This window comes from Plecotus auritus (assembly GCF_963455305.1).
Source record: "Plecotus auritus genome assembly, chromosome: 9".
Taxonomy (NCBI): domain Eukaryota; kingdom Metazoa; phylum Chordata; class Mammalia; order Chiroptera; family Vespertilionidae; genus Plecotus; species Plecotus auritus.
Genome location: NC_137783.1, coordinates 148,557,009 through 148,583,878, shown reverse-complemented (window position 1 = coordinate 148,583,878; position 26,870 = coordinate 148,557,009). Strand labels below are relative to the sequence as shown.

Below are 26,870 nucleotides of genomic sequence, written 5' to 3'. Positions count from 1 at the left end.
CCAGGCCTGGGTCTGGATCCGGGCCACCTACCCTGGACAGCCTCTCCTCGGGATCCCTCCAGCCCTCTAGGAGAGCAGCAAAGGGCACCAAAGTCAGGCGAGCAGCTGCCCCACCACCTCTGGGGGGCTGGGGCTGGGGCTGGGGTCTCACAGGAGGGGCACAGCTAAACCAGCGGTCTCGCACACCAGCCACTTCCTCCTGGATCAGGTCTCCAGGTGCTCGATGGTCTTACTTCTTACCTGCTGCTGCTGCCACCACCGCCCTGTCTCCTGAGCTGGGGCACCTCTGTACCGCAGGCCCTGCCGGGGCTTTAACTTCTACCTGCACAAAAGGCTGGATGTCTCAGCACAAAGCACGTACCACTGAGGATGAATGAATCTTGCCATCTTTCCCCACCGTCCCCACCATTGCTTACCGCCACACCACCGCCCACTGAACCCGGGCCTCACCCGACACCTGCTGGTTTTGAGAGGTATGCACCCCCCACCACCCCCACCTGGGCACCTATCTACCTGGGTGGAGAGAGGTGGCTTCCCTGGGGGCAAAGCCACATGGCATGACCGTAGGGACTCGCCTGCACAGAACGTGCACCTGTGCCCGAGTTCTCAGGTGGCTCCAGAGAGAATGCATGGACTGGCAAGAAAAGCAAGGAGAAGGGGCAAGAAAGGTCCCAGAGAAGAAATGAGAAGAGAAGATACAGACGGAGGAAAAGAGAGCTTAACCTCTCCCCGTCAGTCACTGCCCCTCACGTCGGCACGAGCAACTCCTGCAGGGAACAGGGTGAAGGAAGAAGCACCTCCCGGGGACGCAGGTGGCTGCTCCTCCCCAGGGCTGGCTGGGTGACAGGAGGAGGCCCTGGGGGCTGTGCACCTTCACTTTCCAGAAACCACTTCTGGGGCGGCAGTTGGAGCGCGCCCACCTGAAGCCACACCCCACGGGGGGCTGGCACAGACCTCCTTCCTGGAACACACCTGGGGCCAAAGCCCAAGCAGAGCGTGGGATCCGGGAGACCATTCCGAGGGCCACTAAGGGAGAGAGATTCTCCGAGGTCTGCACAGAGCACTTAGCACCTCTCGCTAATCGGCTCTCAGGGAAACACCCAGACCCAGAATAAGAGGCTCTGAGTGAGAACAAGGACCCATTTATCACCATTTTTAAAAATCCACATCTCTGTCCTGTTGGGTAGCTCCGTGGGTTTGAGCACCATTCCCATACGCCAGGGTTGCAGGGTTGAGCCCCTGGTCAGGGCACATACAAGAACCAACCAATGCATTTGTAAATAAGTGGAACAAAATTGATATTTCTCATTTCTCTCTCTCTCTTTAAAAATCAATTTTAAAAAATATCCTGCCCAGCCCTAGCTGGTTTGGCTGTGGATAGAGCATCAGTCTACAGACAGAAAGGTCCCAGGTTCGATTCCCAGTCAAGGGCACATGCCCAGGTTGTGGGCTCGATCCTCAGTAGGGGGGCGTGCAGGAGGCAGCCGATGATTCTCTCTCATCATTGATGTTTCTATCTCTCACTCCCTCTCTCTCTTGCTCTCTGAAATCAGTAAAAATATATTTAAGTATATATATCCACATATCATGCTGCTCTTAGCTGTTCCCTACACCTCCCCAAGCTCATTCTCCCGGCCACCTGGGCCAGGCCTGGGAACTCACAGCGGAGAGGCCCGCGTTCTCTATCCGTTTCTACTTTCCGGCTTCACACCTGCCTCACACCTGGCTTGAAGCTGCCCTCTCCCAGGGCCTGCTCTGGTCAGCCTTCGAACTGTGTAGCCTCACAGGGTGAGCTGATCACGAATCCCTAACTGGGCAGGTCCTGGTGGGGAGCCAGGCCCCAGGCCCCAGGCCTGTGACCTTCCAGTTTATCTTTGCCCTAAGCAGGCCTTGTCCACTGTTTCTGTGCATCTAGGTTAACACGCCTTTCCCTCTAAACAGCCTGGAGTGTTTCCTGTGCTTCCGGGAAGTGGCAGTCCACAGCCCCGAGGCACCAATCCTGCCATCCCATCCCCACCTTGGCTTTCCCACCTCCATAGTGATCTTCTTTGTCCCTCCTTTTTTTAAAAATATATTTTATTGATTTTTTACAGAGAGGAAGGGAGAGGGATAGAGAGTTAGAAACAACGATCAGCTGCCTCCTGCACACTCCCTACTGGGTATGTGCCAGCAACCAAGGTACATGCCCTTGATGGCAATTGAACCTGGGACCCTTGAGTCCACAGGCCGACGCTCTTTCCACTGAGCCAAACTGGTTAGGGATTCTTTGTCTCCTCCTTAATCTCAAGGCATAAGAGAAGCCTGAGCACTTGAGATCTTGCTCCCAGGCATGTCACACGTTGTCAAATCAGCTCAAATAAACTCTCATAACAATTCTCTACAGGTTTAGCTGCTTCTGGCGTGGACAGAACCCACATTCCCTGCGGGCGACTGTCACTTGTAAATTATTTGTTTAATCTCCCAACATCAGTTAAACGCTGCTCCAGGCCCTGGCCGGTTTGGCTCAGTGGACAGAGTGTCTGCCTATAGACTGAAGGGTCCCGGGTTTGATTCTGGTCAAGGGCACATGCTCGAGTTGCAGGCTCAATCCCCAGTAGGGGGCGTGCAGAACGCAGCCGATCAATGATTCTCTCTCATCACTGATGTTTCTCTCTCTCCCCCTCTCCCTTCCTTTCTGAAATCAATGAGAAAAAAAAAAAAAAAATATATATATATATATATATATATACACACACACATATATATAAAAGCTGCTTCAGGACACACGCATCCGTGTTTAATTCTCTGAATCAGATCACGGGCCGCAGACAGCTCCCTAACACTGAATGTCAAACGAATGATCTGGGGAGGGGGAGCTCATTCAGTTTTGGTAAGATGACCTTCAATTTAAACATTTTGCCCAATGCCTCCCCCCCAAAACCCTGGGCCAATCACCGTGTTTTTCAAATGCATTCACTTTGTCCTGCTGTCCACAAGCAATTCCTCCTCACCTAAAACCTCTCACCTCAGAGGTCAGCGGCCTACAAACCCTAATACTGCCTCAAAACCCAGAAGCCAGGTCTGTCTCCCTGGAGGAGAAGACTGGGCCCTCGGGCAGACAGGGGCTTCCACCTTCCCAAATACCCTCCACCCCCCACCCCTGGTCCTGAACAGGGAGCCCGAACAGGGAGCCCGTTATGGAAAGGAAGTAAAAGGTCATCATAGTGCAAAGTTTGGTGCCAGACTGCAAAGCTTGCCCAGGGGGGATGTGGAAATTGTCTCTGTAACATAAAATACACAATGAAACTCGCCCTGTGACGAAAGCGGGATCCAAGAATACAGTCATTACAGTAACGGAACTATGCAACTGAACTGGTGTGGTCAGAAGACTTTCAACATCGCCTTGAAAGTGAACAGGGACGGAGAGAGGCCGGGGCAGGTGGGAGGGTACACACGGGTAGGTGGGTAGATAGATGCAGCAAACAGATTGTGTGCTGTTAACAACGAAGACACAAACTATTCTTTCCACCAAACTCTGGCACATGGCGGACAATGGGGTCACATTTCACCTGCACTGGCCCACTTAATTCCCACTGACCCCCAGGAAGGAGGTACTATTGTTATCCCCATTTACTGGCGAGAAGACCGAGGCTCTTGAAACTTGCCCGACGTCACAGCCGGCAAAGGGCAGAGCTGGGCATCAGACTCGGGTCCAGCTCGAAAGGCACACTCTGAGCTGCCCAGTGAAGTGGTAAGTCCACCACATAAAACGTGCCAGCCCTGGCTCACGTGGCTCAGTTGGTTGAGCATCATCCCATGTACTGAAAGGTCGCTGGTTCGATGCCTGGTAAGGCACACACTTAGGTTTCTCGGGTTCAATGCCCGGTTGGGGTACGAATGGGAGGCCACCGATCAACGTTCAACGTTTCTCTCTCACATGGATGTTTCTCTTATCTATCTCTCCCTTCTCTCTTAAAAAAAAAAATTCCACTTAAGGTCCCTAAAGTTACAACAGATATAAAATTAGGTCACCCTGTTGGAACCAAAATGACATGACTGCAGCCAGCAATAAAAGTACAGTAACTGCAAACACGACAGTGCCAACTCTAAAATTATTCGCACGCCGCTCGCCTTTCCGCTAGAATTGCACAATTCCCCGCCACACAGGAGCCGGCCCTGCCTCTGTTAAAGTCCGGCTGACGGCCTCGCCGGGTGGCTCAGGTGGTTGGAGCACTGTCCCGTATACCAAAAGGTCACCGGTTCAATCCCTGGTGGGGCACATGTGGAGAGGCAATTGACCGATGTTCCTCTCTCTCCAAAATCAATAAAAAGATATCCTCTGGTGAGGATTAAGAAAAAGGAATCCAGCTGTCAGTGGGCCCATCTCATGTCGAGGTAAATTACTGTGCTGGCAATTCCCTAAGAAAAGGTTACCCACAGGGGGCAACAGCTTAGCATAGCACGAGTGCCAGGCAGGGTCTCCAGAAGCACAGCCCTAGCCCACACTGGGGAGAAAGCCTGAGTCTGTGTGACACGCAGGCCACCATCGCTGGAAACCACTCCTGAGAGAAGAAGCCGAGGAGGAGAATGAGCAGCGTCATCTTTAGTGAAAGGCAGCGCAGTTATTACCGACAGCATGTACGGTCAGCATGTACGGTCTGGTGAGCAACGCCCAGGAGGGTTCTGTTTGCACCCGGAAGTACAAGCTCCCACGTGGGAAAACCACACCCCTGCCATGCATGCCTACCAAGGTGGCACCCCGGCTGGCCTGGGCACTGCTACCCAAAGCACTTCAAGGGAAGTACCAGGAAGGATGTGGAAGGGCATCACCAGCCCGGGGATTTCCCTGGCCCCCGCCTGCGCAAGACTCTTCTCCCGCCCCTTCTTCCTCCTTAGCATTTGGCATTCCTGTGCTATGCTGCTGACTAGGGCGAGAAGTCAGGTGCAGAAAAAATTAGCAGTAACAGGAGGAAGAAAAAAACAGCCCCTCTCCCCTCCTTTGTGGGCGAGAGCCCTCCGTGCACCCCGTGGGCCATGTCACCCCCCACATGCAGAAGTGATGCCTGTGATTGTGCTCCAGTGTTTGTTTTTTCAGGAAGCGTGAACACAAACACCTACAAACTGCTATTTCCCCAACCGGATGGCCCCGCAGACGACAGTGCAGCTCAAAACTCACTTTCTGTGTCTGGGAGGGCGGGAACTTTCATTTATGAAACATTTTATCTTCGATTCATGACTGGGCCTTCAATAGTTGCATTTTTAAAAGGGCTAATTTCTTGCAACGAAGTATCTTATAATTAAACCATTTACATTTGCTGAGTACATGTGCAGAGTCAAGCCAGGTCATAAAGGGAATTCTGAATCATATTTTTCCACGGCTTTTGGAATGCAATGAGGCTACTGTCCACCAAGATTCTATAAAAATAAAGCAAATTCAAAGTTAAGCCTATATTGCCCCACATCAACAATGGGGAAAGGTCATTGAGGGTCACATTTTTGTAAAGAACCCGGTCAGCATGATGGCAGGGAGAGGCGTGCACCTGCCCAGAGACTCCCCAACCTCTCCCCCTACCAGGATGCCGTTGTCACAAATGTTTCTAAAACCATGGGGGGGGGGTGCCCCAATTTCCCACGCATTCTTCACCTTTGCACCCGGAAGTACAACCGAACTTGTTACACTGCTCGTTCCAGTGGAGGCACTGCAGGGCACTGTCTACTCACCCAACCCACCTGCAGCCCCGCACTGCGTGCGAGGACCTGTATTCACTCTCTACCCTGAAGACTGCTCTCATGCCGGCCTCTTACTGGATCCTCATAAAACCCGTGTGACAGAATGGCAGGGGTCAGGGCACCACTTCCCAAATGAGGAAATGGAAACCCAGAAACCTCCACGGCTGATTCAGCGTCACGTCCAGTGGGCACGGGGGTGGGGGTGCCTGCACCGCGGTCTGGAAAGCAGCGGAAAAAGGGAGGGAGACCCGCTTTGGAGAACACAGATCTGGGTTCATGTTCCAACTCAGCCCCTTACTCAGTCGCACATGCACGCATGCGTGTGTCCGCTTTGAGAAAATGTCACTTCGCCTTTCGTAAGATCTGTTTATTGGCATATAAAGTACAGATGCTCCTTGATTTAATATCCCAATAAACCCATTGTAAGTTGAAAATGCATTTAATAACATCGGAGCTTAGTCCAGCCGACTTTCAGCACGCTCAGAATACAACATCCAATCATAAGGCAAACCATCTTCATAAGTCAGGACCGTCTGCCTGAGTAATACCCACAGCCTCGCACCAACAGGACAGCGAGTGACGGGACCAAGTCCACATGAGGTGCTCCCACAGGAACAGTCTTTCTTCCCTCCCAACGGTAGCGGGTGCTGAGCACGAGTCCTCCAAGAATGTGGGCGGCCGTGTGGATTTGCCTTCTTCCTCTCTCAATGCCCACACGCCAGGGTCTGGGACCTTGGCCGATGTCTCAGACATTTAACTTTCTGCAGCGTTGCTGATTTATTTTATGCATACCTTACTGTACCTCATATTACTCAAGGTGTGCTTGAGAAGGTAGAAAGAAACCCAAACTATGCACATTAAATCCTTTTAAGGGCAGTACAGGAACTAACACCTGGGGAATCAGTGGCAAACGCCTAAATTTAGAAATGAGGAATTCTTCCATAAAAAGCAAAGTCCGAGTTAGAGCACATGACAATTCCTTAAAAGCAAGGTTATTTTGTGTTTGCTTTTAACACAAACATGCATTACCTTTTTAAAAAATATATATATTTGTATTGATTTCAGAGGGGAAAGGAGAGGGAGAGATTGAAACATCAATGCTGAGAATCATTGATCAGATGCCTCCTCCACACCCCACACTGGGGATTGAGCCCGAAACCTGGGCATGTGCCCCCGACCAGAATGGAACCCGGGACCCTTTAGTCTGCAGGCTGACACTCTGTCCACTGAGCCAAACCAGCTAGGGCCGCATGCATTAATTTTTTAACAAGGGGTGAAGGATTCTAAAGAGAGCAAATCAACCCCTAATCAAAACCTCAGAAACTGAAAGGACAACACAGCCTGCGGAATGCTGTGCGTGTGCTGGGGATCAAGAGCCGCGGGGACCCCTCAGGAAGCCAGGACTGGTGAGAGCGAGAGGAGAGTCGTTCCCTTTGATGTGGGGAATGAATGAGCTCGCTGGTACCCAGACCAGACGTCCTTGATCACAGTGATAGGGTAAAGCGAGGTGCATGGTTAGGAAGGAGCCAACAGCTTCCGCTGCTTCTGGCTGACCTGGCACCAACTTCCTGCACCCCAAAGGATCCCCACCACCTTAGGGGGTCGCAGCAATCCGGGACAGAAAGTTTGCTCAAACATTCTCTAGTTTGTTCGACAAATATCCAAATGCTGCTCTGGCTCAGGGAAATGGGAGGAAGGCCGGTTTAGGGGCCATTTAGGAAGCAGATGTAGCAGGTGGGCTTGGGAGACAGTCGGAGGGCATCCAGGGTGCCCCTCAGGTTCCCGGGATGGGTGGGTGGGTGAATGACCACATGAGGAGCGTGGGCGATTCTTTTCCTTATCACCTAAAGAACTCCGTGTCCAACGATTAGTCGATAATCCTTGGGAAGGAGGGCAGTAGCCAGCCTATTTCCCAACCCTCCAGTGGCGGAACCCTGCCATACAACTGGGAGGGGCAGGCCTCCGTCAGCAGCACCACTTCTTTCAATGATCAACTTCCAAGGAACAACAGGGCAGGACATAAAAATAACACACAGGAGCAAAGGTGGACATTCGGTAACCCTGAGGCTCCCAGTCACCTAAACAGGTCACGTTGGCCCGCGTCCAGGGCCTGCTGGGAACCCAGCATCCACCTGATATTTGCTTGGGGTAAAAGGTGAAGTTCACAAAGGCAACAAAACATTACAAATCAACAGCAGAAAACGTTCCTTACTGGTGTTAAGTAACAGTTGTTTTTTTAAGCACTCCCTGTACGGCCTCGATTATTTCTGGAATCATCAGAGAAACTGTGAACAGTGGTGTGTTCTGCAGAGGGAACCCCGAGTGAGGAGGCCGACTCTGCACCCCACCCCCCATACACGGTGTCCTTGGACTTACTTATCTTTAAACGAGAAAAGACCTGGCTCAAGCCACTCAAAGAGTAAAGCCTCAGTCAAGTGTGAAGGTTATTTCTGAAACACACTTTAAACATACTAGTTTGAATAACAATGTTACTCTTAAAAGCACACTTCTTCGGGAATTCAAGTCCAGGCTCCCATCGGCAACAAAATGCTGGCCTGCCAATAATAACCATGCAGAGTGACTAAACACTTTTTCCAACAAAGGGTAAAAAAATGCTCCCGATCAAAGTGCAGAACCAGCTCCGGGCCGGAGCGGGCGCGCGTTTCCGCCTCCCACCTTCTTCCCACCGCCTTTGGAGCTCCGGCCGCGCCTAATTGCTCGATTGGAACGCGTCCTCTAAGGCTCTGCCAGCAACAGCGCCCAAAACACCCCGCCCCCTCCTCCGCCCGCCGCGGGGGTCACGTGACGGCGGAGAAAAAGTAGGGGAAAGGTTAGCGGGAGCCCCGCCCCCGGCCTGGCGTGCCCCAGGCGCTCAGATCCTGTTCCACCCGCCGCGCCTCCGCAGACCTTCCGCAGCTTTCGGGCGCGCGTCCCCAGCGCTGCCACCCAGGCGACAGCGAGCGGAACGCAGTGCCTCTTCGGAAGGCCGAGGCCTGCGTGCTCAGCCTTGGGGGCAGCTAAGAACTTAGTGTGCCCGATGACATCCCACACCCGAAACGCAGCCCCGCGCCCCCGCGAGCCGGGAGCGCGTCCGGAAGGGGCTCGCCGGGACGCACAAGGAAAACCTAATTAACGGCGTTTCTATGAATGAGCACACGGGGCCAGGGTTGCGTAAGCGCGGGCCTTCGCCCCGGGACTCCCGGCAGGCCCAGGCTTGACCGCTCGGTGAGCACTGGGCCGAGCCAAGGCCAAGGGCGCAGCGGCACCGGGTTTCTTCTCATCACCTCCGGGCTAGGCCGTTTGTTTTCAGTACATACTTGAAAGGTTATTTTGAACTGTGCATGATTCCAGTTTCTGCCACTCGTATACAAAGTATGCACGCTCCTAACCATGGCCCTGTTTCTGATTCAAACAGCTGCTCAGATGGCGATCAATGTGCAAGGTCCGGACCAGTGGGACCTCGCTGCACCGGGAGGAAACCGGACGTTTGCTTGCAAACAGAGCCGCAGGGCACACAGACCCTTGTCCAAATGCGGCATTCCGTCCCAATCAGACGCGACGGCCCCAGACACTCCCTCGCCTCCACCACTAGCGTTATCAGCCTTCCTGGCCTGCTATCTCTACCACACTCACACTGCAAGTCACCTTAAGTAACTTGGTGAGGGGAGGGCGACGCTTGTTGGCATAAATAAAAGACCAGTGAGTTCGGCCATATTTTATTCATTCGGTGTGTGGGTTTATAAGGAAATAAACATGCTTGAATATCTGGAATGACCAGAAATCGGACTCCTGTGCAAGAAAATGGTGTAACAAAAGACAAGTTTCAAAAGGTTAAACTGATTTCCATTTCCTACCGGTTCTCTACTAAAATCTGCCCTTGGATATTTTAATAATACACGGAGCCCAGAGGGACTGAAAGCCTGTCCCGACTTGGGAATATTAAATCTGTCCTGTATTCAACCTGGTGAATTACTTGGCATTTTTTACCGACGGTGTTAAAAAAATGAAAGTAAAATCAGTCGTCATCTTTGTTCTCTGGGTCTATAAGGAAAGCCAACCACCATTTACATTATAAAGAAACTGACACACACACACACACACACACACACACACACACACACACACACACACACACACACACACAGCCAGGCGAACAAAACGAAACAAACTAGCAGTGGCCTCGCGGAAGGAGTTGGGGTTAGGGACTCGCCCGGGACGAACTCGCAGGCCGGGAGGGTCCTGGTCACGTGAGGCCCCCCACTCCCGGCACCGCAGCTCCCGGGTCCTGTGCGACCTTGGGCAGGTTCTTCGCTCCCACCTGCCCTGAAACCCGCGTGGCACGGGAGAGATGGGGTATTCGCAAGCGGAGACACCGGCCCAGCGCCTTTATCCCGTCCACTGCGGACTCTCAGACCGCGTCTGCAGTACCCATGCGTGGAGTACCCGCGCCAAGGGCGTGTCCTGGAGGCTGCACTGCGGGGGAGGGCCTGGGAAGGGGGCTGGGGTGCCCCTCGGAGTTCCAAGGACCTAGCGTCCCCTGACTCCTGCATGGGACTGTCGTACCCCAGACCTAATCCACTCCGTAAGGTGGGTTTGGAAGACGGTGAGGAAAGCCGCGGCCCAAGTGTTTCCAGGCCGGAGTCGTCCTGCCCACGTCTGGAAAACCAAGCATCCCCCCATCTCTGTCTCCTGAACTGTACCTGCCTGCGGGTCGACGACCCTCGGGCGTACCCCCAGACCCACTCCTCTCCTGGAGGTGGGGCGGGGAAGGACGCTGGTGGCCCGCTGGCCCCGAGCCGGTGGCGTCTTGCCAAGTCCGGAGCGTTGAGCATCATCCCTCCCGCCGCAGCATGGAACCTGCCCGCGTGCAGACAGACCCCTGGGAGGACCCCCAGACCAATCCACTGCGGCGGTTGGGGAGTCCCTGCCCCGCTCCGGTTTCGGGTTCTCTACGGACCCCGCTGTCCAAGAGGGATACTGGGGTTCCCCTCCGCGTCCAGGCTCAGAAGGCGACCCCCGCCCCCCGCTCCGCTTGCGTCCGGGCCACGGCAGTCCCCGCGCGCTCCCCGCCCTGGAGCCCGCCGCCGCCCGCCGGCAGCGCTCGACAGCCCTCCCCACGGCGCGCGGCTTCGGTCCGGCCTTACCGAGTCCGGGGACGGAGGCGCGGCGGCGGCTGCGGCGGCGGTGGCTGCTGCGGCGGCGGCGGCAGCAGCAGCGAAGTGAGCGAGCAGCGATCCGGCGCCGGGAGCTGGAGGACCGCGGGCAAGGCTGAATGCATCCGACGCCGGCCGCCGCGGATTGGCTGTGGCCAGTGAGGGCGGCGACTCCGGACGCCCGGCGGGCCGGGGGCGGGACCTGGACGGGGCGGGACATCAGGAGGGGCGGGGCCTCGGCGGGGCCTTCCCCGAAGCGTGTCAGGTGAGGAAACTGAGGCTCTCAGGGGCGCTCACCACTAGGTTTCACCAGCATGGAGCCTAGAGCAAGATTCCTCACTCTACGAGCCTCAGTTGCCTCCTCTGAAAAGTGGGCCAACTCATGAGGGTCATACCTGTAAAAGCGCTTAGCACGGTGCCCAGCTCCCGCTCGCCCTTTAGAGGCATTGCCCTGTGTAATCCTCATGGCACCCCTATAAATAGCCGATCCCAGCCCGGGGAGTGCGGGGGGAGGATCACTAAGGTGCTCACGATCACACAACTAAGAAGATGGATCCGACCGACATTGGCCCCAGGGCTGACTCCAGGGCCCTCGCCCGAAATGGGACCGTATCCCCCGCTCCACCCAGGGGCAGCTGATACAACGTGGCTCGAAGGGCTCACACGCTAATGGGAATTCCGGTGACCTTTCTGAGGGCCCTCCTCAGCTAACTGGGATAAAAACACTTTTTTTTGAGGGGCTTTGGTGAGATTTCATAAAGTAATTAAACAGGCGCCTAAAGCATGGTAGATGCCAGGAAAGGAGTGGCTGGAGGTGGTGACAGAGAGGCTGAGACTCCTGTGCCCGCTCCAGAGAGGGGCTGGGAGTGGAAACCGCACCGGCCCATCGCAGGGATCCAGGAAGAGTGCGCGCGGCCAGGGCTCCGCGCTCCCCGCCAGCGAGCCCCCCGCCCCTCCCTTGGCCAGCAAAGTTCCCAGGCCCGAGCTGGTGGTCTGCATCCAGCAAGTGCTCCCTAAGTGCACCTGTTTATGAACAAAGTCTCGGCTCTCCTGAAGGTCAGTCTCTCCCTGTGGTTATGGAAAATGCACGCTTGCCTCTATCTTTCTGGCTGAATTATTTGGTGGTTACCGCACAAGGATTTGGAGGAGAAAATGAAAGTCCCCGTCAGTTCCCGCCATCACGGCCACTGCCACAGCTAACTGTCGGTGCACGATGTCCAGGCTGTTCTCAACCACGTCCGAGGACCGGGCTGTTGGTAAAACTTCTGTTTTCACTTGGCTTCTGTCGGGGACAGAGTTCCTGTCGAGGCTCGGAGAGGACCGCGTTTTTCATGGTGTTTTTCCCGCCGCGTGGACACTGAGCCCCGCCCTCCCCTTTTCACCAGGGCGCCTATAAATAAAGCTGCATTGGCCCCGGATGTGGTAGGGAGCTGCCCGTTTCTCTCTCTAAATCCCTAGAAGTGAAGCAGCCAGGTCAAAGGGCAGGCACGTGAGACATTCTGGTGACATTTTGGTGCCAGGCAGCCCTCTAGAAAAGCTATCTACCATCCGCACCTGGGAGCGCGCCCGTGTCTCCAGGAGCTCACAGCGCAGGCTGTCTTAACTATTTATTTATTTATTTATTTATTTATTTATTTATAAATATATTTTATTGGTTTTTTACAGAGAGGAAGGGAGAGGAACAGAGAGCCAGAAACATCGATGAGAGAGAAACATCAATCAGCTGCCTCCTACACATCCCCCACTGGGAATGTGCCCTCAACCAAGGTACATGCCCTTGACCGGAATCAAACCCGGGACCCTTCAGTCTGCAGGCTGATGCTCTATCCACTGAGCCAAACTGGTTAGGGCTGTCTTAACCCTTTTAAAAATCTTTGCCAAAACCAAAGGTGGCGGTAGAGATCCCTCCTTATTTTAAATTGCATTTCTTTGCAGTTAAAAGTTGGCCCCGACCCTCGCACTCTCCCCTCCTCTCCCCCTCCCCCCAGGTTGTGCCGCCCAAGTGAAGGCAGCTGATCTGGGCCAGAGCACACCTGCCCCACGCGGCTGCACCGCATCTGCCTCTCCAGGGTCACCTGCCTGCCCCTTCCTGCACTTAGGCCGTCCAGGTTTGTGCCTCAGAAGCTGGACTGTCACCCTCATTTCAAATGCCCTTCCTTCCTCTCCCTGGAAACCGGGCTGCCTGCAGGTCCCGTCCCAAGGTCATTTTCTCCCTCGCTCCATGCTCTGTCATGCGCCCCACTCGGGTTGGCCTGGTGCCCGGCCTGTTCCCAGGGCTCTTCCGCCTTGACTGCACCCCTCCCTGAGCGCTGCCTCGTTGCCACCTGTAGGCCTAGCGGTGGGTCAGAGCTCGGCCGCACCCACAGGGCACCGCACTCACCTGTGCCCCAGTGGCCCAGCTTGGGGTGGCTGCGGGCGGGCGGCAATTCCTGCCGCACCCTGGAGGCACCATTGCAGGCCCGCGGGTGATTGGCTGAGCAGAGGAACTGGGCCCCTGGGGAGCTGTGAGCCAGGTCCCATCCGAGTTCCCTCTCCCCACACCAAAATGTCCCAGTCAGCCTCAGAAACTAAAGAAGTCTTTCTTAAACTTTTTTTTCTCTCTCAAATTCTTCCCCAGTGTGAAACGAACATAATTGAGCAGCTGCTTATTGTGGCTATAAAGAAACCTTAAAAGTTTTTAAATGCATATATTAATATTTTTATTATCACTAAGAGATTCCCCCCCTTTACTCTAAAATATCTTTGTAGGGAAAATTTTAAACATTAAAAATTAATGAGAATAGTATATTAGTATATAATAAAATCCTATATAACTAAAACTCAGGTTCAACAGCTATGAAGCTAGGGCCAAGGTGTTTGTCTGTGCCCCTGCCCCCCTAATGTCTTTAAAGCAAACCCAGCCCTGACTGGTTTGGCTCAGTGGATAGAGCGTCAGCCTGGGGACTGAAAGGTCCCAGGTTCGATTCCAGTCAAGGACATGTACCTTGGTTGCGGGCACATCCCCAGTGGGGGGTGTGCAGGAGGCAGCTGATGGCTGTTTCTCTCTCATCGATGTTTCTAACTCTCTCTCCCTCTCCCTTCCTCTCTGTAAAATATCAATAAAATATATTTAAAAAATAAAAATAAAAATAAAAATAAAGCAAACCCAGAAATCCTACCGTTTTTGTCCATAAGCTCTTGAGTACAAATCTCTAAAAGATAAGGGTTCTTTTTTAAAAAGCTCTTGAGTACAAATCTCTAAAAGATAAGGGTTCTTCTTTAAAAACATGACCGCAATACCATCGTCCAACCTAAAGAGGGGGAGCAATGTAACAGAAAACGTTTAAAGCCCTCTTCGCCTGCCAAGAACCCAGCTGAGCCCTCTCCCTTTTGCCAGCCTTTTCCTTGCTGGCAGCTCCCAGCAGGTTCTGATCCAAAAGTGTGTGAGACTTTTTGGAACTCAGCTGCCATTTCCCATAGGAAACAATTTTGTAATCTCAGCGTTCTGCGCTTCCCTCTCCTCTCCAGCGCTTTGAGCCCCTCTGAACTTGAACCTTGAACCCCTGCAGGTGGCTGTTCCACGTCAGGGTGGTGATAATATTTGCTGAGAATATTTGCTCGGCCAGCATCCCCGGGGTTTGGTGAGGACAAAATGAGGTAATACAGATGCGAGCAACCCAAAGGCAGCCCGCGGAAGTGGCAGTGAAAGGAACTCACAGCAACAATGAAAATGTATTCTTCATTGAATAGGCTTGCCCTCTGACCCAGTAATCCTACCCCTGGGTGCACACCAGAGATCTGTGTTCACGAAAAGACTGGTACAGGGATGTTTACAAAAGATTCATTCAAATTGACAAAAATCCAGAGAACAACCCAATGTCCACCGACAGGAGAATGGGTGGATAAATGGTGGCTTCTCCGTACAGTGTAACAATCATAAGCAGCAAGACACACACAACATGGATGGAGCTTGCAGATCTAAGAAAAAGACAGCTAACAAGCACACAGAAAATACACACGCTGTGTGTTCGGCAAGGTAAGTGATGCACCTTAACGGCAGTGACGGGTCCTGACTGAGCACCCCATGAAGGGTGCCCAGGGGTGACCATGCATGGAGCTATTTGCTTAAGATTATGCACATGGTGCTCTTTACTACTGTGTGTTAGGCCTCCATTTTTAAAATTAAAAATGATTGAGCCCTGGCCCGTGTGGCTCGGTTGAGCGTTGTTTCATGCACCAAAGGGTCGCTGGTTTGATTCCCAGTCAGGGCCTATGCTCAGGTTGTAGGCTTGATCCCCAGTAGAGGGCATGCAGTAGCCAACCTATCAATGTTTCTCTCTCTCTCTCAAATCAACAAAAAACATATTTTAAAAAATGATTGGAAGTTGAGAGGGCATTGACTGTTAGTGGGAAGGGTGAGGCCATGACATGAAGAGAAGGTGATGAAGCTGAGACACTGGGATCACCTGGGGAGAGGCAGGGAGAGTGTCCCAAGCCTGGGAGGTGGCAATGCCTTGGGCAAGAGTGGGAGAAGAGGCCTGTGCACCCCATCTCCTCTCCCTCCTCCGCTCCAGGGCAAGGATTCCACCTGGTTTCCTCTGCACTTTGAAGTACCAGCACCCTGATGGGCCGCCTTAGAGACAAGGACGGTGGGCAGATGCTTGCCTTCCTGAGGAGCAGGCCCCCCAGCACAGCAGCAAGATCAGTGCCAGGGAGTGTGCATGCCTGGCCACGTGCCGGGTCTGCCTCTGGCTGGCTGCGTGGACGCCTTGCAGCCCCACCTTGGCCTGTTTCCTCACGTAAATAAATGAGGATTCAGCTGGCCATTGGAGGCCACAGACTTTCCATCCTAGAACCTTGGCCCAATTTGTCTGTAACGTAGTGGAGAAGGCCCTGGTGCTGGTAGACATCACTGTGACTTACCTGAAGCCTCGATTGGCCATGTTTTGGCACTTACCACAGTTGAGCTGGTTCCTCCAATCCTGCTGAGATCCCTACAGCTATTCAGAGCTTGAAAAAACTAGTCAATGGTGCTCAAACTGATGGCTTCAAACAGGTAAAGATGCTCTGCTGAAAGGTCTGGTGGCCACGCAAGGGTGGTGTCATTGGCGACAATGTTTGAAGAGCAGTCTTTAACATCGGATTCTATTTGCTTTATTATTTGAATGTCCTTGGGCCATGAGTGATCAGAATGTTATTTGAATAAAAAAAGGTATGTCCCCCAAAATGACATAAAAACAACAAAAATCTTGTTGATCTAAGAGATTAATGAGCAAACGTTCACCACCATATTTTATTTATTTGGAGAAGCAGTAATCCTAGTTGCTTGGTGATGTGAACTCCAGAGCCCGATGGCCTGGGTTCAAATCCTGACCTTGCCACTTACCAGCTGAGTGATCTTAACCTATCTGTGCCTCAGTTTCCTCACCTGTAAAATGGGAGAGTGATAGAAGCTGCCTTGGGGAGTCTTAAGAAAGATTATATGAATAGCCGAGGGGAAGTACTCAGAACATCCCCAGTGCACATTAAGCGTTAGCTAGGATTATTTTTTCTCTATGGAGCCCATTTTTAAAAGCATTTGTCTGTAAACAGTAAAATTCAATGAAATAAAAACTTATTTCCTTGTTTATTAACCAGAAATGGGGTACACCTGCCAGCCAGAGAGCATTCCTGGAACAGATTCCTCCCTGGGGACCGGGACTGCCGAGACCCACAGAAGCCAGCCAAGAGCAAACAGGTCAATGTGTCAGATAAATGTGGAACCCCTTTCAGAGAGCAAGGGAGAGGGAAGAGAAAGATAGAAACATCAATGAGGAGACTCATTGTTCGGCTGCCTCATGCATGCCCCACACTGGGAATCGAGCCAGCACCCGGGCATGTGCCCCAACCAGGAATCAAACTGTGACCTACTGCTTCACAGGTTGATGCTCAACCACTGAGCCACATAGCCTAGGCCCTTTCAGGGTTTTTGAAAAGGCCAGAGTAGTTCAAATGTCAGTGTTGTGACCTCTTCAGATCCCAATCACCTCTGAGGCCCCACTAGTGCAGCCCACCTGAGCTTCTTGGTGTGACCACGGCAACAGGCTGGGCCTAGAGCTGGCAACATCTTAGTGGGCGTGCCTTGAGGTCGGTGTCTTGACTGGCCTATAGCCAGGGCCTCGCTAACCTGGACACAGGGTCTCAGGGGTGGAGAAGGGAGACATTCTTGTAGCTCATTGTAGCAGATGCCTGAATATCCATCCACATGAGAATACTGACAGAAGGCTTCTGTGTCAAGACGCAAATTCTTCTGCTTTGGAGGGAGAAGGAGCCAGGCAGCTGATACTGAGTCAATAGTTTTTAAATTTTGGGGTGGGGGTGGCGTGGGCGTGCTGTCACCGACCCTTTGAAAACCCGGACACAGCTACAAACACTTTCCCCAGAAAAAAATGCGCACGCACACGAACTGTTGGGAGATAACTTCAGTCTCTGACCTTCCAAAGCCCATTCATAGACTCCTGGCCCGCACAGGCTAAGGGAAATTCTTCGAAATTTGGAAATAAGGCAAAAGGATGTCTGAACGTCCTTCCACTGGCCCTGGTCCAGCAGGCCTGACCGAGGATCGGCTCCTTCTCCAGGAAACGTGTGAGACTGGGCCCCACGCTGGGTGAAGTTGCATGGTAACTGGTAGACTTTGTCCAAGAGCAACACAAAGGATTTCTATTGTTCAACAGTGTGTTCCCCAGCCCCACAGGTATGGCTCAATGTTTGAGCGTCAGCCTGTGAACCAGGAGGTCATAGTTTGATTCCCGGTCAGGGCACATGCCTGGGTTGGGAGCTCAATCCCCAGTAAGGGGTGTACAGGAGGCAGCTGATCAAGGATTTTCATCATTGATGTTTCTGTCTCTCTCCCTCTCCCTTCCTCTCTGAAATCAATAAAAATAAATTTAAAAAGAAAAAGAAAAAAAGTAGTCCCCGGAGTTACGGTTTATTGCCCTGTTTAGGAAAAACTCAGATTTTGTCTACCTTTCTGTGTTGGGAAAAAAACCTACTGTGTTTCTTCCCTACTGTGTGTTTCTCTCCCAAGAGTCTCTTTTATGACTAACACAAAACACTGCATTTCTGCCACCTCTGCTCACAAGCGTGGAGGTTTTCCCCCACACCAACAAGCAATTCAGCTTGATTCTGACACTATCTTCCCCAAGACAGCGTCAGTTCCCACAAGTCAAGGGCTGAGTCCCACAACACTGCCCCCGGGACCCCCACTGCGAGGCCTGTGGGAACCCCTGGACAACTTGCACACCCCGGAAGCTGGCCCTGTCTCCAAGGCAGGCTCACGAGACTCAGGATCTGCACCCAAAGGACCCCCCAGCTGTGCTTATCAGCCTGGATGACCTCTGTGCTTCTTCCACTCAAGCTCTCCCGCCACTTCCTGCTTCTGGGCACCTGTTCTTGCTGTCCCCGCCAAGTGCCATGCCCTCCCACGCACCTCCTGTCGGTGTGCCTAGCTGTGGGCTAAAGGCCAGGAAGGGAGACAGGGTAAACCAGGACCCTTTCCACATGCTTGGAGGGCACCTGACTTCTGGCTCAGCTGCAGCCCTGCCCAGCTGTGAGGCCCAGAGCAGATAAACTTTCCTCTATTGCAAAATGGGGTAACAGTCAGATGGTGCCAGTCCCGTCTGGGGCTCTGCCCACAGCCCTCCTCCCGTTAAAAAAAAATCTGCTAGGATATTACTCATGTATACCGTGAACGCCATCCTTTAAAAGTGTATCCTTCAGTGGTTTTTAGTGTATACACATGATTGTGTAACCATCATCACAATCTAATCCCAGAAGTTTCCCTTAACATGCTCTTCTAACAGAAACCCCAACCTGTCCCCCTTAGCAGTCACTCCCCACACGCCTCACACCCCCAGCCCCTGGCGACCGCCAATCTGCTGTCTGTTTCTGTGGGTTTCCCTGTTCTGACAGTTCCTATAGATGGAATCACACAATACGTGTCCGGAGTCTGGATCTCTCACTGAGCACCATGCTTTCAGGGCCCATCCAAGTTGTAGCCTGTGTCAGAGCTTCCTTCCGTTTTGTGGCTGAATAATACCCCATTGTGTGGGCGGACACGTTTGTGTATCCACCTCACTCGCCAGCCCCAATCCACCTGTCGGGGGTGGGATGGGGGTGGCGCTTCCGCACTGATCTTGACCTCATGGCTGCCCCTCCCCACGACCCCCTGGAAATGCTTACTAAGCCTGCAAGCTCCAACTCAGACGCCGCCAGCTCCAAGAAGCCTCCCAGAGGACCTCACATCGTCCGATCACCCCTTCCCAGGAGCCCTCCCCCAGGGCACCGCCTTTTCGAAGGCCCGCCGGGCCTCCCCGCCCCGCTCCGGATCCGGAACTGAGGTGGAGTCCCTTTCGGATGACCCAGACTCTGCCCGCTCGCCAAGCCCTTTGTGGAAAGTTGAAGAGGGGAGTTGGCTGGGCGTTAACAGCCGCCAGATAAGCTGATTGCTTCCCTGCGGTCACTCGCTTTTGACACGAGGAGAGACGAGCCGGGGAATTCGGGGATGGGGTGCGGGGAGAGGAAGTGACCGGCCCCCGCGGCGGAGGCGGGGGAGGTGGGCCGGGATGGGCAGACCCGAGGGTTTGGGCAGCTGCCAGAGAGGCTGCATAAAAAAAAAAAAAAAAAAAAAAAAAAGCCCAATTGGCTGCTCTCTGGCATTTCTGTATCTCCTGCAGGCGAACGATCCTGACGCTCAGCCCCACCCCTGCCCGCTGGGTGCCCGACTGAGGCCTGGGAGGGGTGATGCCCAGGGCGCGACCCAGGTCCCGGGCACCGTGCGCAGGCGCGGGTGCTGCCGCTGGGGGTAGTTGGAGGCGCCCCTCCTTCCCCTCCCCGCCAGCTTCCTCCGCTCACCCTCCCCGCTAGTCCCGGCTCCTCTGGGCGCCCACCCACAGCCCCGTGTGCGTCCCAAGCTCCCCTAGAGCCCCTCTTTTGCGCATGAAGCGGAGCTGGGGTGGGAGGGGGAAGCAGACTCCGAGACGCGCTAGCCCCCGCCCCGGCGGTCAGCGCCCGGGGAGGTCGCCTCGGGTCAAGGTCGACCGGGCCGTTCGCAGGGCCGAGTTAGACTGCGGGAGGGACCGGCGCGCGCCAGTGTGACTTGGACCCTGGCGGACGCCGGGCCGCTAGTGGGGAGGGCGGCGGGGTGGGGGAGCGCGCCGGGGGGTGGGGAGCGCGCCCGTCCTGCACCCCTCCACGCGCGGAGCCAGGACTCCTTCCTGGGCCGGGCGCCCTCGGTCCGCCCCGCTGCCAGGCCGGCGGATCCGCCTGCGCCGCCAGCGCCCCCAGGGGCTGGCGCAGGAGTTGGCCTCCGGAGCTGGCTGCGAGGCCCCTCTTTTGGAAGTTCTGAAATGACGCAATTAAGGTGCCGTCACTGTGGAAAAGAGGAAACACTGGCCCCTAAAGCAAAAAGGTTTTACAAGTTGCCTGAAACCTCACTCCCTGATAACCCTGGGCTGCATTTCCCGTGCATCTTTTGTGCTACCTTCTGTGCCTGCACACTCCCACTTGCTGCGCTTTTACAAAATGGAAGCCATATACACACGCCACTTTATTCAGGGGTGGCTTTGTGATATGAACCGACAGGTTGTGTGTGTCGTTCTGGAACTCGTCCCCCGACCCCCAACAGTACGATTTGGAAATCACTTGCTCGGCTAGACCAACTCCTCAGCTGCTCCATGAGGTGCCCGCGGAATGCACCATCCTCCGTGGCAGGCATTCTTGGTGCCCCTTGTTAGCAGTTCGCTTCCAGTTTCTCTAGCCCAGTGGCCAGCAAACTCATTAGTCAACAGAGCCAAATATCAACAGGACAAAGATTGAAATTTCTTTGGAGAGCCAAATTTTTAAAACTTAAACTTCTTCTAACGCCACTTCTTCAAAATAGACTCGCCCAGGCCGTGGTATTGTGTGGAAGAGCCACACTCAAGGGGCCGAAGAGCCGCATGTGGCTCGCGAGCCGCAGTTTGCCGACCACTGCCCTAGGCACCCATTCCTCCGCAATGTGCTTGTCAGTACCCGCTGTGCGCGGCCTCTCTGAGGTTAACCAAGTACAAGGATGACCGGAGAGATGCCACCCTCTGAGGCCCGTTTCTAGAAGGAGTGAACAGGCACACTGCAGGTGGATAGCTTGGCTTTGAATAGGGAACATGTTCAAATCCTTACTATGGTTCAAATACCAAATCAATCTAAGAAGTATCTAGGGCAGTGGGCAAGGAGACGCCAGATTGGTGGTGGTGTTCTCATGTCCGCCGGGAGCAAAGCAGAGGGAGTCTTACCCGGGTAGTTCATCCTAGCTGGACACCCGTGTTGGTGGCTGGAGCTGTTTCATGCCTGGGGCACGTTAAAAAATATCTAGGGAAAAGTTTTACTCTCACCCCTGTCCCAACTAACACACAGGTAACCACTCTTACTAGTTCCTTGGGTTGTCCTTCCAGAATTTCCTTCTGAACATACAAGCAAAAATGAGAATGCGTGTATGTATATTTCCTTCTTATTCATGTAAAAGTGTTGTAGATGGCGGGACCGGCACCAGGTGTCTGTCTGACAGGTGGGGTCGGATGGAGCCTGGGTTCAGCAACCTCGATTCTTGGGTTCTGGCTGGAAAAGAATTCAGAGCCAAGATTCAAACTGTAAGAGAACATTTATTTGGTATATCATGGAGGTAGAAGAAGTAATTCCTAAAAGAAATAGGCTTAGGAAACAAGTTCTAGAGGTAAAGGAAGGACTTGGGAGTGAGGAAGCTAATGGTACGTGCCTGGGGCAGGGGATCAGGGAGGGTGAAGGAGGGGGGGAAGGGCAGGTGGGTGGGCGGGTGTGCTCCTGGGAGGGAGAGCCACTGGGTCCTCTGCCCTGAGGGTTTTAAGGGTGGAGATTCTTGCTCTAGTTCAGCAGTCCGGCAACTGGTGGACCGTGAGGTCCAAAAGATTGGTGACCGCTGCTCTAGTTGCCGACCACTGGGTTAGAGTATCATCCTGTACACCAAAAGGTTGCAGGTTCGATTCCAGGTCAGGGCCAAACCTAGGAGGCAACCCATCCATGTTTCTATCTCACATAAATCTCTCTCTCTCACTAAAAAAAAAAAAAAATCAATAAAATCACAAATTTGGGGCCTTAAAACAAAATAGCACCAAGACATATAAGAAATGTTTGCCAAAACCGGTTTGGCTCAGTGGATAGAGCGTCAGCCTGCGGACTGAAGGGTCCCGGGTTCGATTCCGGTCAAGGGCATGTACCTTGGTTGTGGGCACATCCCCAGTGGGGGGTGTGCAGGAGGCAGCTGATCGATGTTTCTCTCCCATCGATGTTTCTAGCTCTCTATCCCTCTCCCTTCCTCTCTGTAAAAAATCAATAAAATATATTAAAAAAAAAAAAGAAATGTTTAAAAGGCAAACGGGCAGGGGGCTGTAGCAAGCTTCCTTTTGTGACAGGCACTTAGACAGACATGAGCAGAGTAAGGACCATGGGCCAGGTACAGTCACCAGTCCCAGGTGCCTAGCAATAGACAATCAATTGTAGGGAGGGACCTGACCCCCGGGTGACTTTTCCTCCCCTAACACATCGCTGGCCATGACCTTTCCTCCCTAGAGATAACATCTATGCCTCAGTTGTTGGTGTGTTTTTTGTTGTTTTTAAATCCTCACCTGAAGATATTTTTCCATTGATTTTTAGAGAGCAGGAAAGACAGAGAAATGTCACTGTGAGAGAAACACATCAATTGGTTGCCTCCTGCGCCAGCCCTGGCCAGGGCCTGGGTGAGGGCCTGGGCCTAGGAGGAGCCTGCTACCAGGTACATGCCCTTAACTGGAATCGAACCCGGGACCCTTCGGTCCGCAGGCCGACGCTCTATCCACTGAGCCAAACCAACTAGGCCGTGGTATTTTGTGGAAGAGCCACACTCAAGGGGCCAAAGAGCCGCATGTGGCTCGCGAGCCGCGGTTTGCCGACCACGGGCTAGAACCTAGAAGGGTAGAGGACAAGTGTTTTCTCCTCACACCTGGGCACATTTTCTCTCTGCTTGAGCGGGGACTTCCTTCTGCTCCTACCCTCACGCGCCGCCAGAGGTGAGGACGCTTGGTCTGGTGGCAAGCACCAAGTCAGGGCTGTGGGGTTGGCTCCACCATGACCCCAGCCAGCTTGCGCTGCACAGTCCCGGAGGGGTGCAGTCTCCAGGGCAGGGGCACCGGCTGTCGAGGAGTCTGCTTGGCGCTGGAAGGAACGTGAGGCACCGGCTGGACCTGGGCACAGCCACAGCTGGACACCGAGGAGTCGGTGCTCGGCGCCCCACATCTTCACCACTGCCTCTTTCCGGGGCACACACTAGAGCAGCCGTGGGCAAACTACGGCCCGCGGGCCGGATCCGGCTGTTCTATCCGGTTCTCTTGCTCTCCCCTCCATTCCTTTACTTTGAATTTATATTAGTTCACACAAACACTCCATCCATGCTTTTGTTCCGGCCCTCCGGTCCAGTTTAAGAACCCATTGTGGCCCTGGAGTCAAAAAGTTTGCCCACCCCTGCACTAGAGGCTTCACCTACAGAAAAGCACTCTCTCCCGTTTGGAGGCTGCAAGTCTGAGATCGAGGTGTTGGCAGGGCCATGCTCCCCCCGAAGGCACTGGGGAGGGGTCGTCGCCCCTCTGCTGACTCTGGAGGTTCCTTGGCTGTGGCTGCATTGCTCCGATCTCCACGTGGCGTTCTCCCTGTGTGCCTGTCTGTGTCCAAATTTCCCATTTGAAAGGACACCAGCCATGTTGCATTAGGAGCCATCTTTCTCCAGTGTGACCTCATCTTAATTAACAACATCTGCAACGACCCTCTCTCCAAATATGGCCACATTCTGAGGTGCTGGGGCTAGGACTTCCACACAGGCATTTCCGGGGACACAGTTCAACCCCTAACGACCAGAGCAGCTGTTCTTCCAGCCCAGCTGTCCTGTTGGGTCCCTCCCTTCTCCGTGTCAGCCCTGGTGACAAGCAGACATGTGCTCTGGGGGGTGGGCTGTGGAGCGCCCTGTGCCCCACGCCTCCTGAGGTTGGGAATCGGTGTCCCCGTGAGCAGCCAGAGGCCTTAGACTTGCTGCCTGGGCTCTGACCCCTCACTGGGCACAGGACACGCCCATGGGGCTGCCATCAGAGGAGAGGCCAACACACCTGCCCACAGCCCCCTCTTCTTAAAATGCAAAGTAAGAGGCAGCCGCTCTCCAGCCTCTGTGACGCCCACCTGGGACGTGGGTGTCCAGCAGGTAGCACGGAGGGACCGCGCGCCCCAAGGCGGAGCTCCGCAGGGCTGGGCTCTGGCGGGGAGCTGGCCCAGCTGTCGCGTTCTACACGGGGCTCAGAATTTCATCAGGCGCTTCCCCAAGCAGAAGTCCCCCTGAAGTACACGCGCACCCCAGCCCGAATTTACTGTTGCCACCAAGAGCGATTTTATTCTATGAAGTCCGTCTCTTTGGCCATCTCCTCTGTAGGGACCGCCCCAGGGACAGCTCCCAGAACATTCCGGCTCTTTCCCGCCTCTGCAGTGCTGGGAACTTCACGCCTTTTACGTCCCGAGTGGCCTCACTGTCACCTGACCCTCCCTCTGGGGTCCCCTCCTGGTTATTCTCTGCCACAGCCCGTGATGCTTAGTAACCTGCCCGCTGGTTGTCCATTCATTGCAGTATCCGCAGCACAGTCCTCGTGGCCCCGCGAGGGGTCCCAGCGAGACGCTGAGCCTCACAGGGTGCTGTGTGTGTGTGTGTGTGTGGGGGGGGCTGCCCTCAGGAGAAAGGCCAGGACAGGGCTTCCCCATGCTGGGCACCTTGATGTGACACTCGCTTCAAACAAGTCTGCGTGGGAGTAGTTTACTCCGCTGGGCGTGTGGGGAGATGGAGGCCCCGAAGGTCCCGGTTTGCTGTGCAGGAGGGAGGGAGTCTGGGCTTGGACACAAACGCAGTGTCTCTCCCCACTGCCCGAGGGCACCTCCCTCTTTGTACTTTCTGTCTTCTGATTCTCAGGCATCCGGGGCCTTGCTGACGTGGAGGGACGGCCCTGCCCACATGAGCTAATGTCTATAGACGGTAAACAGCCTGCTGAGAGGCCCCGTTCAAGTACAGACCAACCCTCCAGCGCTAAACCCGACCACCTCCCATGCCACACCCTCAGGACACTGTCCCCTGCCCTAAGCACCCAGGGTATCTGACAACCAGGGACATCCCTTATGCCCCAGGGCCCCCAACGAGCCACGCCTAAACCTGCTCACCCTGTCTCACCGGCTCCTTCCCATGGAAAACACAGCCCAGGCCGCTGCCCACAGGTCCTGGCCTCCCTCTGCTCGTGTGCCCCTGCCTCCTGTGGGGACCTGTGAGTGACAAACCATCATTTCAGTGGCAGCTGCCTGCTGAACCTGTAGGCCTCACAACGCCTGAATGGTAAGAAAACCTAAACTTTAAAACAGGACGGCACCTGCGTGGAGGCCCCACCGCGCGTGCCCTGGGGAGGTGTCACCGCGCCCTCCCACAGGGGCAGGCTGATGCCCGAGGCTGTGCCCCAGGAAGCAATAGTGCTTTTGCCCCGTTTGGCTGAGGAGGAAGCCAGAGGTCAGAGAGGTGGCCTTGCCTATCAGAGCCGGGGCTCCGGACCAGGTCACCTGTCCTGGGAGGGTGGAGGGGCCCCAGGAGAGGACTCCGCACGCCCTGCAGAGCTAGCATGAACTCCACTAACGCTGTGCCACCATAGGAACATTATAACTGGGGAGGGGACCATGGGCTGTGAGAGGCGCGGGTGCAGAGCGGTCAGTCTTCTGGGGTCACTGAATAGCCCCACTGCCCAGGATGTCCTCTGAGCCTCCTGGGACCTTTGGGTGCAATTCAGACACTCAGGGGGAGGGGGGGCAGGCGGGGGGTTCAGGCCTCAGCGGCTCCGTTCCTGCAGTGAGCTCAGCGACGCCTGTCAGCGGGGTATGCGCACAGGCTGGGCAGGCGTGGGCAGGAGGGACGGCAGAGGCAGCCAGGCCTCCAGATTCAGCCTCAGGCCGGCCTTCAGGAGATCTTCTCATTTCGGAGATTTGGCAAGTTTTCTCAAGGACAACAGTCCTTCTCAGATGAAACGTCCATTTTAATGTCAAGGTTTAGGTTGACAGTTAAGTCATTAGTTTCTGTTTCTATGCATCAGAGCATCCTGGGAGAAGAGAAATGTTTTTTGTTGTTAATCCTCACCTGAGGATATTTTTTTCCATTGATTTTTTTTTTTTTTTTTTTTTTTTTTAGAGAGTGGAAGGGAGGGGAGAGACACAGAGAGAGAAACATGGATGTGTTGCCTCCTCATGTGCTCCGACCAAGGCTGAGGGATCGAGCCTACAACCGAGGTATGTGCCCTTGACTGGAATCAAACCCACGACCCTTCAGTCCATGGGCGGACACTCTAACCACTGCAAAGCCAGCTAGGGCAAGGAGAATTTTCTGGAAGGCAAGAGATGTCTGTGAGGTTGCCCTAGCTGGTTTGGCTCAGTGGGTAGAGCGTCGGCCTGTGGACTCAAGGGTCCCAGTTCGATTCTGGTCAAGGGCACATGCCTGAGTTGCAGGCTCTATCCCCAGTAGGGGGTGTGCAGGAGGCAGCCAATCAATGATTCTCTCTCATCACTGATGTTTCTCTCTCTTTCCCCCTCTCCCTGCCTCTCTGAAATCAATTAAAAAAATATCTACAAAAAAAGAGATGTCAGTGCGCTATTAACGATTAGCAGCCACCATGATGATGACAACGATGGCAACATGTACCCCGCCACCAGGGCAAGAAAAAGTGGGCACATTAGTCCCCACTTCACAGATAAGGAAACTGAGGCACGTGGCATGAACTTCCTCAGGGTCACGTTGGGAGTAAAGAGGGAGGTGGGGGCTCAGCTCCCACCCCAGCTGAGGTGGCCCAGGAGTCTGCAGCCGCGGGGTGAAGGTGCAGCGGGGAAGTGCCCCCCCTCGGGGATCTGCACTGGGACAGGCTGTACTGTTAACACTTCCAGAGCCAC

At 54.2% G+C, this 26,870-nt stretch overlaps 1 protein-coding gene across 1 annotated transcript in view; it reads right to left on the bottom strand.

The window, feature by feature from the left end:
- CPT1A (carnitine palmitoyltransferase 1A) overlaps window positions 1–11,058 on the bottom strand; it is a 42,645-nt gene extending 31,587 nt beyond the window's left edge. Inside the window, exon 1 of the mRNA XM_080641675.1 lies at window positions 10,854–11,058. The gene's annotated coding sequence lies outside the window, so the exon portion shown is untranslated. The remainder of the gene's footprint in view (window positions 1–10,853) is intronic.
- Between the last annotated feature and the right edge of the window lie 15,812 nt (window positions 11,059–26,870).